The following is an 11,369-nucleotide window of genomic DNA, read 5'->3' on the forward strand; positions in this document are numbered from 1 at the left end:
GAAGCAGAGTACATAGCTGCTTCGGAAACAGCAAATGAAGGAGTCTGGATGAAGGAGTTCATATCCGATCTAGGTTTCATACCTAGTGCATCAGGTCCAATGAAAATCTTTTGTGACAATACTGGTGCAATTGCTTTAGCAAAGGAATCCGGATTTCACAAAAGAACCAAGCACATCAAGAGACGCTTCAACTCCATCCGGGATCAAGTCCAGGTGGGAGACATAGAGATTTGCAAGATACATACGGATCTGAATGTTGCAGACCCGTTGCCTAAGCCTCTTCCACAAGCAGAACATGATCAGCACCAAGGCTCCATGGGTGTTAGAATCATTACTGTGTAATCTAGATTATTGACTCTAGTGCAAGTGGGAGACTAAAGGAAATATGCCCTAGAGGCAATAATAAACTTATTATTTATTTCCTTATATCATGATAAATGCTTATTATTCATGCTAGAATTGTATTAACCGGAAACATGATACATGTGTGAATACATAGACAAACAAAGTGTCACTCGTATGCCTCTACTAGACTAGCTCATTAACCAAAGATGGTTATGTTTCCTAACCTCTGTTGGAAAAGGCAGTGCCTAGGAGGCGCTTAGGCACGCCTAGGCGCTAGGCAATGGCCAAACGCCTCGCCTAGGCCATAAATGGAGGCCTAGGCATGGCAAGCAAGGAATTTCCTACCCAAGTAAGAAATCATGCCACATACTTCACTGATATGCCAAACGGGTTATATTCCAATGGCAGTAGACAATAACTAACTTATTTATATGCCCTAAACTAATATCATCACCCATATAATAACCACAAATACACTATGAGTAAAAAACTATACTACCGCCTAGGCCTCGCCTAGGGCGCTTAGGCACTGCCTAGGCACTAGGCGAAGGCCAACCGCCTCGCTTACGCCTACCGCTTTTTACAACCTTGTTCCTAACCATAGACATGAGTTGTCATTTGATTAACGGGATCACATCATTAGGAGAATGATGTGATTGACTTGACCCATTCCGTTAGCTTAGCACTTGATCGTTTAGTTTGTTGCATGCTTTCTTCATGACTTATACATGTTCCTATGACTATGAGATTATGCAACTCTCGTTTACCGGAGGAACACTTTGTGTGCTACCAAATGTCACAACGTAATTGGGTGATTATAAAGGTGCTCTACAGGTGTCACCAAAGGTACTTGTTGGGTTGGCGTATTTCGAGATTAGGATTTGTCACTCCGATTGTCGGAGAGGTATCTCTGGGCCCACTCGATAATACACATCACTTAAGCCTTGCAAGCATTGCAACTAATGAGTTAGTTGCGGGATGATGTATTACGGAACAAGTAAAGAGACTTGCCGGTAACGAGATTGAACTAGGTATTGAGATACCGATGATCGAATCTCGGCAAGTAACATACCGATGACAAAGGGAACAATGTATGTTGTTATGCGGTTTGACCGATAAAGATCTTCATAGAATATGTAGGAACCAATATGAGCATCCAGGTTCCGCTATTGGTTATTGACCGGAGACATGTCTCGGTCATGTCTACATAGTTCTCGAACCCGTAGGGTCCGCATGCTTAAAGTTCGATGATGGTTATATTATGATGCTTAAAGTTCACGGACAAGACGAGGAGTCTCGAAATGGTCGAGACATGAAGATTGATATATTGGATGACTATATTCGGACACCGGAATGTCAAGAGAAATTAGAAAATGAAAAAAAGAAAACAAAAGAAAGAAAAGGAAAAGGAACAAAAGAAAAGAGTTTCCACATATTGTTGATCATGTCAAGGTGTTTTCTGTTAATTCATTTTACCTGTAAGCTTAGTGTCATCTTCAAATATCGAAGTATTCTCGTGTATGCCATTGAAACGTAACTTTCTGAGTTCCGACGCACGATAACTTGATTCATAGAGGGTGGTGTGGGGATAAAATTATTTGGTCTGTGCTTGGGATGAATTGATTGATCATCTCTTTAACTCGTCCCATTGCCAGCATATGGTGGTGGTGCAAGTGCAATGCACTGCATGGCCCCTTCATTTCATCTAGCGTTGCACAATGTGTTCAGTTGCTTAAGGCTTTGTTTGGTTGTACGGAAACCAATCCCCTGGTGGAACTAAACCACACAGTGATTGGGTTGATCTCTTCTTGTCACCAAATCCCCTTAATTTATTCCCTCCTAATCCGTCTGTTAGTTATCTTGTTCGGTCATCTCCATTTATCCACGCATGGATTGCATATGCATAGCTGACCATACATGATCGAAGGTGTTTGTGTGTTCAGCGTCCCAGTAGTCCAACACAGGCAACCATCTTTTTTTTCTTCGAATGGCACATGCATCCATCTACTGCACGAATCATTGCCTAAGCTAGCCACCTCGTCCGCTGGCGGCGTCGAGGCTTGGGTGCGTTAGGAGGAGAGAGAGATGATGGGGGAGTGTAACACCCTCGATGCGACTATATCTCCCATGTGTCGAGGCACGACTTAGAGGCATAATTGCATTGAAGGCATATGTCGCAAGTTAGGCAATCTTCACAACTTCCCATGTAATATAAATAATGAAGGGGAGATAACATAGTTGGCTTACACTCGCCACGACAATCAAGTACATAAATAACATTACATCATCCAAACACTCATGGCCCGACTACGGCGCCAAAATAAAAGATAATCCAACATGCGACACGGTCCCGATCACCCCCAACTGGGCACCACTACTGATCATCAAGAAAGGAAACATAGTAACATTGAGAGTCCTCGTCGAACTCCCACTTGAGCTCAAGTGCATCTCCTGGAACGGAATCATCAGGCCCTGCATCTGGTGTAATAGTAATCTGTAGGCCACAGGGACTCAGCAATCTCGCACCCTCGCGATCCAGACTATTTAAGCTTATAGGTAAGGCAAGGTAAAAATATGTGGAGCTGCAGCAAGCGACTAGCAAAAAATGGTGGCTAACTTATTCGCAAAAGAGAGCGAGAAGAGGAGGCAAAGCACGAGCGAGAAACTAGAGAACAACCTGCGCAAACATTACTCCAACACCGTGTCCACTTCCCGGACTCCGCCGAGAAGAGGCCATCACGGTAACACATTCAGTTGATTCATTTTAATTAAGTTAAGGTTCAAGTTGTCTACAACCGGACATTAACAAATTCCCATCTGCCCATAACTGCGGGCACGGCTTTCGAAAGTTCAAATCCCTGTAGGGGAGTCCCAACTTAGCCCATGACAAGCTCTCACGGTCAACGAAGGAATAGACCTCCTCCCAAGATGTTCCGATCAGACTCGGTATCTCGGTTACTCAAGACACTTCGACAAGTTAAAACAAGACTAGCAACACCGCCCGAATGTGCCGACAAATCCCGATAGGAGCTGCACATATCTCGTTCTCAGGGCACACTCAGATGAGCTCTCCATACAAGTAAAACCAAACCTCGAGTTTCCCCGAGGGGGCGCCGCACAGGACTCTAGTTTGGACCAACACTCAGAGGAGCACTGGCCCGGGGGGGTTTAAATAAGATGACCCTCGGGCTCCGGAAACCCAAGGGAAAAAGAGGCTAGGTGGCAAATGGTAAGACCAAGGTTGGGCATTGCTGGAAAAGCTTTAATCAAGGCGAACTATCAAGGGGTTCCCATTATAACCCAACCGCGTAAGGAACGCAAAATCCGGGAACATAACACCGATATGACGGAAACTAGGGCGGCAAGAGTGGAACAAAACACTAGGCGAGAGGCCGAGCCTTCCACCCTTTACCAAGTGTATAGATGCATTAATATAACAAGATAATATAATGATATCCCAACAAGTAAATAAAAGTTCCCACAAGGAACGGCTTCCAATCTTCACCTGCAACTAGCAACGCTATAAGAGAGGCTGAGCAAAGCGGTAACATAGCCAATCAACGGTTTGCTAGGACATGGTGGGTTAGAGGTTTGACATGGCAATTTGGGAGGCTTGCAAGCTAGTGGTAGGCATCGTAGCATTGGCATAGCAAAAAAGCGAGCAAACTAGCATAGCAAAGATAGTAGTGATTTCGAGGGTATGATCATCTTGCCTGCAAAATTGTCAGAGTTGACTCACCTGCAACTAGCAACGCTATAAGAGATGCTGAGCAAAGCGGTAACATAGCCAATCAGCGGTTTGCTAGGACATGGTGGGTTAGAGGTTTGACATGGCAATTTGGGAGGCTTGCAAGCAAGTGGTAGGCATCATAGCATTGGCATAGCAAAAGAGCGAGCAAACTAGCATAGCAAAGATAGTAGTGATTTCGAGGGTATGATCATCTTGCCTGCAAAGTTGTCAGAGTTGACTGGATCCTCGAAAGCAAACTCAACGGGCTCCTCGTTAGCGAACTCGTCTCCCGGCTCTACCCAAACAAGACAAACAAGCAACAAAGGCACAATCAACCACGTGCAAGACTCAAACAAAACGATGCAAAGATGGTATGCTATGCGGGATGCGATGCGGGATGCATAGGCAATGGCCAAACGCCTCGCCTAGGCCATAAATGGAGGCCTATGCATGGCAAGCAAGGAATTGCGTACCCAAGCAAGAAATCATGCCACATACTTCACTGATATGCCAAACGGGTTATATTCCAATGGCAGTAGACAATAACTAACTTATTTATATGCCCTAAACTAATATCATCACCCATATAATAACCACAAATACACTATGAGTAAAAAACTATATTACCGCCTAGGCCTCGCCTAGGGCGCTTAGGCACCGCCTAGGCACTAGGCGAAGGCCAACCGCCTCGCTTACGCCTACCGCTTTTTACAACCTTGTTCCTAACCATAGACATGAGTTGTCATTTGATTAACGGGATCACATCATTAGGAGAATGATGTGATTGACTTGACCCATTCTGTTAGCTTAGCACTTGATCGTTTAGTTTGTTGCTATTGCTTTCTTCATGACTTATACATGTTCCTATGACTATGAGATTATGCAACTCCCGTTTACCGGAGGAACACTTTGTGTGCTACCAAATGTCACAACATAACTGGGTGATTATAAAGGTGCTCTACAGGTGTCACCAAAGGTACTTGTTGGGTTGGCGTATTTCGAGATTAGGATTTGTCACTCCAAATGTCGGAGAGGTATCTCTGGGCCCACCCGATAATACACATCACTTAAGCCTTGCAAGCATTGCAACTAATGAGTTAGTTGTGGGATGATGTATTACGGAACGAGTAAAGAGACTTGCCGGTAACGAGATTGAACTAGGTATTGAGATACCGATGATCGAATCTCGGCAAGTAACATACCGATGACAAAGGGAACAATGTATGTTGTTATGCGGTTTGACCGATAAAGATCTTCATAGAATATGTAGGAGCCAATATGAGCATCCAGGTTCCGCTATTGGTTATTGACCGGAGACATGTCTCGGTCATGTCTACATAGTTCTCGAACCCGTAGGGTCCGCATGCTTAAAGTTCGATGATGGTTATATTATGAGTTTATGTGTTTTGATGTACCGAAGGTAGTTCGGAGTCCCGGATGTGATCAAGGACAAGACGAGGAGTCTCGAAATGGTCGAGACATGAAGATTGATATATTGGATGACTATATTCGGACACCGGAATGGTTCCGGGGGTTATCAGATATATACCGGAGTACCGGGGGGTTATCGGAACCCCCCGGAGGTTAATGGGCCTCATGGCCCCAATTGGTGGAAGAGGAGAGGCGGCCAAGGGGCATCCGCGCGCCCCTCCCCTCCCAAGTCCGAATTGGACTAGGAAGAAGGGCAGCGCCCCCCCCCCTTTCCTTTCTCCCTCTTTCTCCTTCCCTCTCCTCTCCTACTCCAACATGGAAAGGGGAGAGTCCTACTCCCCGTGGGAGTAGGACTCCTCATGGGGCGCATCAAGGGTGGTCGGCCCCTCCCCCTCCTCTACTCCTTTATATACGAGGAGGGAGGCACCCCCTAGAGACACAACAATTGATCTCTTGGATCTTTTAGCCGTGTGCGGTGCCCCCCTCCACCATAATCCACCTCGATCATATCTTAGCGGTGCTTATGCGAAGCCCTGCATCGGTGGAACATCATCATCGTCACCACGCCGTCGTGATGACGGAACTCTCCCTCAAAGCTCGGCTGGATTAGAGTTCAAGGGACGTCATCGAGTTGAACGTGTGCAGAACTCGGAGGTGCCGTGCGTTCGGTGCTTGATCGGTCGGATCGTGAAGATGTACGAGTACATCAACCGCGTTGTGATAGCGCTTCCGCATTCGGTCTACGAGGGTACGTAGACACACTCTCCCCTCTCGTTGCTATGCATCACCATGATCTTGCGTGTGCGTAGGAATTTTTTTGAAATTACTACGTTCCCCAACACCCTAGCCCAATAGAACTGGGATTGGATCTTAGCGATCTCATGGTGGAGGGTCTCGTGGAGGTTGTAGAAGCTCATGAGGAACAAGAGGAGACTGGAGAGTGAGGAGTTGATGAGGATAGTCCGGGCCGCCTTCGACAACCACCGACCCTGCCATGGCTCGATGCGCGTTTGCAGCTTGGCCACCGTCGGGCGTAGGTCAGCAACGGTAAGTCTCGAGTCGCTAATGGGCGTCCCCAGGTAGGTAGTGGGCAAGGAGCCGATGCGACAATTCAGGCGGTTGGCAATGTCGAGGGCCTCCGCCGGAGAGTAGCCCATCACCATCACATCACTCTTATCGAAGTTAATCTTGAGGCCAGACATTTGCTGGAAGCAGAGGAGGAGGAATTTGAGGTTAGCAATGTCCGTAGCAGAGCCTTCAACCATACTAATGGTGTCGTCGGCATACTGGAGCAGGGAAATGCCGGAGCCACCGGCCAAGTGGGGGGTAATCCCACGAATATGGCCCGCAGCCTTAGCCTTATCCAGGATGGTTGCAAGCGTGTCCACCACCATATTGAACAAGAACAGGGAGAAAGGATCGCCTTGCCTCACCCCGCAGAGAGTGGGGAAGTAAGGGCCAATCTCCCCATTGATGTTCACGGCAGTGCGACCACAAGCGACCATCTGCATAACCCTAGTGACCCAACGGTCATCGAAACCTTTCCGGAGTAGAACTTCCCGAAGGAAGGGCCAACTAAAGGTGTCATAGGCCTTATGGAAGTCAATCTTCAGAAAGACCGCCATGAGGTGTTTGGAGCGGACCTCATGGAGGACTTTATGAAGAACTAGCACCCCATCCGGAATATATCGACCTTGGATGAAAGTCGATTGGTTGAGGTGGGTAATATGATCCGCGAGCAGGGTCACCCAATTGGCGTGCCCTTTTGCCAATATCCTAAAGATCACGTTAATCACCGTGATCGGGCGGAACTGACGGATGTCTGATGCCCCAGGAACCTTGGGGATAAGCGAAATCATCCCATAGTTGAGGCGCCCGAGATCGATGGACCCAACGTAGAATTTGTCGAAGATGGCCATGATCTCCGGTTTGATCACATTCCAGAAAGCTTGGAAGAATTTAACCGGAAGACCATCCGGGCCAGGGGCCGAGGTAGGATTTATGCCTTTGATGGCCGCCCATACCTCGCCCTCGGAGAAGGAGGCCGTAAGGGCCGCGTTCTCATCCGCGGTGACAAGCTGGCGACTGAACCAACAGTCCATGGCCAGGGATAAGCCGCTCCGAGGAGCGGCTGCGAACAGGGATCTGTAGAACCCGTCCACGTGGGACCTAATGTCCCGCGGGGACTGCAGAAGAGTCGGGCCATCCCACAGGAGGGAGATGGTGTTACGCCTACGGCGCCCATTTGCTATGGCCTGGAAGTAGGCAGTATTCACATCGCCTTTCAACACCCACTTCTGGGCACCACGCACATGCCAGTAGGCCTCTTTGTCGGAGTAGATGATAGAGAGCTGGTCTTCCAAGTCATAACTGGAAAGCCACTCCTCGGGAGAGAGGCCGGTGTCATCGGCGCGCAGGGCTAAGGCCTGTATAGCAGACAGCAAGGCCTTCTTACGCTCGCAGAGGTCGTGCCCTAGATTGGCACCCCACCCCTTCATGAACTGTCGGCCTCGCTTAGCACAGAAATGCCATGAGTCAACGACAGAGGGGGGCGAGACGAGGGCTGCAGGTGGGCGCGAGCCTCAAGCCAGCGGGCGGCCACCGCCTCAACGAATCCGGCTTGAGACAGCCAGAATGTCTCAAACCAAAATCGGGGAGGGATCGGAGGGCGTTCGTCAGCAGAAGATAGCAGGAGGGGGACGTGGTCGGAGCCAATCCGAGTGATGGCCCGGAGGGAGGCAAGAGAGCAACGGAGGTCCCAATCCGGGGAAACTAGGACCCGGTCGAGGATGGACTGGGTCGGAGAGGCCTGACGGTTGGTCCAGGTGAACCTGGCACCAACCCGATTAATTTCGCGAAGGCCCATATCAGCAATGCAGTCATTGAATATTTGCATACGTGCAAAGTTGACGTGCGAGTTGCTCTTGTCCTCCGCGAACCGAAGGAGGTTAAAATCGCCCCCAACAACCACCGGGAGCGAGGCAGCCGAGACCTTTCGATGCAGCTCGTCGAGGAAGGAGGCGGATCGGCTGTGGTCGGCGAGACCGTACACGATAATAACCTCCCACTTGAAGTTAAGGGAGCGTTTAAAAGCTCCATGCTAACGAAGAACTGGCCTCGGTCCATACTGCCCACCTCGAAGGTGACATCCTTCACGCCTAACAGGATGCCACCGGAAATAGCAAGGCAAACTCGTTAATGGATCAACCAAAGATCTATCAAATAAAAAACAAAACAAATTGAAGAATAAATGGCCACAACGCACATGGCCAGGTGCCCGTCACCTCTCTATTCGTAGGTGTCGGGAGCCCGCTTTCCAGCGCGTGTCGTTGGGTAGTGACCTAGTGCGTGCTTTTGGGCCAGCCCATATGGGACCCGGCTGCCCATATTTTTTGTTTTTTCTTCTATAAAATTTTTGGGTTTAAAAACATTTCTGAATTTCAAATAACAGTCGGGAATTTAAAACAAAAGTAAAATATCAGAAAACATTCACTAGTTTGAAATTTTGTTCTTCAAATAAAAAATATGTTCCTGAGTTCCATAAATATTCTCAAATTCAAAAAAATGTTCTCGGAATTGAAAAAGGTTCACGAATTCAAAAAAATGTTCGAGGATTATTTTTTTTCATTTTTTAATGTTCAGAAAAAATCAAAAAAATGTTCATGAAGCCCAAAAAAAATTCATCGATTAGATAAATGTTTTCTGATTCAAAAAATGTTCATGAATTCGAAAATATATTCATGCATTAAAACAATGTGCGTCTAACATAAAATATTCATCAATATCAAATATTGTTCCCAAACAAAATTTCGCCGATTCAAAAAATGTCAAGAGTTTCAAAACAATCTTCAGAATTTCAAAATATATACTTTTGACATTATAAAAATGTTCATAAATTAAGAAGATGTTAACAATTTAGTATAATATTCAGGAATTTGTACAAAATTATCGTGAATTTGAAAATGCTCACAATTACAAATGTTCATGAATTCAGAAAATGTTCACAAAATTTAAAAAGGAGAAAAGGGGGAAAATAAAGGAAAAAACACGAAAAATATTCAAATTGTTCCATGAATTTAAAAGATGATTCTAAATTATAAATATGTTTGCAAATTTGAACAAATATTCTGAATTCCAAAACATGTTCAGTAACTCATAAAATATCCGCGGAGTAAAAATAATGTTCACATATTTTTATATGCTCATAAATTTTTATAAATGTTCATGAATTCAAAACAATGTTTCATGAGAAATAAAATAATGGAGAAAATGAAAAAAAGAATAGAGAAAACAGACAAAATGAAAAAGCCGGAGAAAACCGGCACAAGGAAATACGGAGATTTTCTTAACAAAGGGGGCCCATCAAGGTTCTAGAACCTTCGTAAACCTAGGAGAAAACATAGGAAAACCTGATTGGGCCAATCCATTATTGCGCGTTTTACCTAGCGAGCCACACGCTCCAAAATACAAGAGGTTATGTATGTCATTGCGCGGGTTACTAGTTAGCGACCATGCCACCCCCAGCTCCCCGCACGTACATTTTTAGGGTCTTGGGAAGGTTCTAACCTCCGCAGACCATTTTCTTCTCATTTCTTTTATTTCTTCTTGTCGATTCTTCTCCTATTTTCATTTCTGCCCTTATTATTATTATTATTATTATTATTATTATTATTATTATTATTACTACTACTACTATCATTATTTTCATTTTCGTTTTTTAGACGGACATTTTCTGAATAAGTGAAGATTTTTCCAAATTCATGAACACCTTTTGAATTTGTGAACCTTCTTTTAAATTTATGAACATTTCCCCAAATCATGAATAATTTTGAATTCATGAATTTTTTTTGGTTTCGTGAATATTTTCTAAATTTGTGAGAAAAAAGTTGAACCATAATTTTGTTTCAAGTTCGTGAACATTTATCAATTTCACGTATATTTTCTGATTTCGCGAACCTTTTGAAATTTTTATTAAAAAACAAAATCAAGAGAAATTAGAAAATGAAAAAAAGAAAACAAAAGAAAGAAAAGGAAAAGGAACAAAAGAAAAGAGTTTCCACATATTGTTGATCATGTCAAGGTGTTTTCTGTTAATTCATTTTACCTGTAAGCTTAGTGTCATCTTCAAATATCAAAGTATTCTCGTGTATGCCATTGAAACGTAACTTTCTGAGTTCCGACGCACGATAACTTGATTCATAGAGGGTGGTGTGGGGATAAAATTATTTGGTCTGTGCTTGGGATGAATTGATTGATCATCTCTTTAACTCGTCCCATTGCCAGCATATGGTGGTGGTGCAAGTGCAATGCACTGCATGGCCCCTTCATTTCATCTAGCGTTGCACAATGTGTTCAGTTGCTTAAGGCTTTGTTTGGTTGTACGGAAACCAAATCCCCTTAATCTATTCCCTCTTAATCCGTGTGTTAGTTATCTTGTTCGGTCATGTCACACCCTAGCTAGTCATGCAATAGAGTGTTGCATCATGTTTACTCTTTCATCAGAAACTTGAAATGGGGATGACAGAACCCCCAGTCCCCTCTGAAACCAACTAGGGTTTACTAAAATAATTTTCAATGAACCTGAAATGCCCTTCTAAAATGCCCATCATTTTTGTCTTGGTTCAGAACCTCTGCCAAAAGTGGTGCACATTTTCCTAGGCCATCTTAGGGTTTTTGAATTAATTCATAAATATTTGAATTTGGGCATTTAAAATTATATAAAATATTTAAATGCTCAAATACCTCCAAACTAAAATGTTTCATGTTGGAAATAATCCAACTATGGACCAGGAGTGATTTGGTGATTTTTGAAGTTGCCTAGGTATTTTATTAAATTCAACAAAGTTGCAGATATATTAAATAA

The sequence above is a fragment of the Triticum dicoccoides genome, chromosome 2A, assembly GCF_002162155.2.
Source record: "Triticum dicoccoides isolate Atlit2015 ecotype Zavitan chromosome 2A, WEW_v2.0, whole genome shotgun sequence".
NCBI lineage: Eukaryota > Viridiplantae > Streptophyta > Magnoliopsida > Poales > Poaceae > Triticum > Triticum dicoccoides.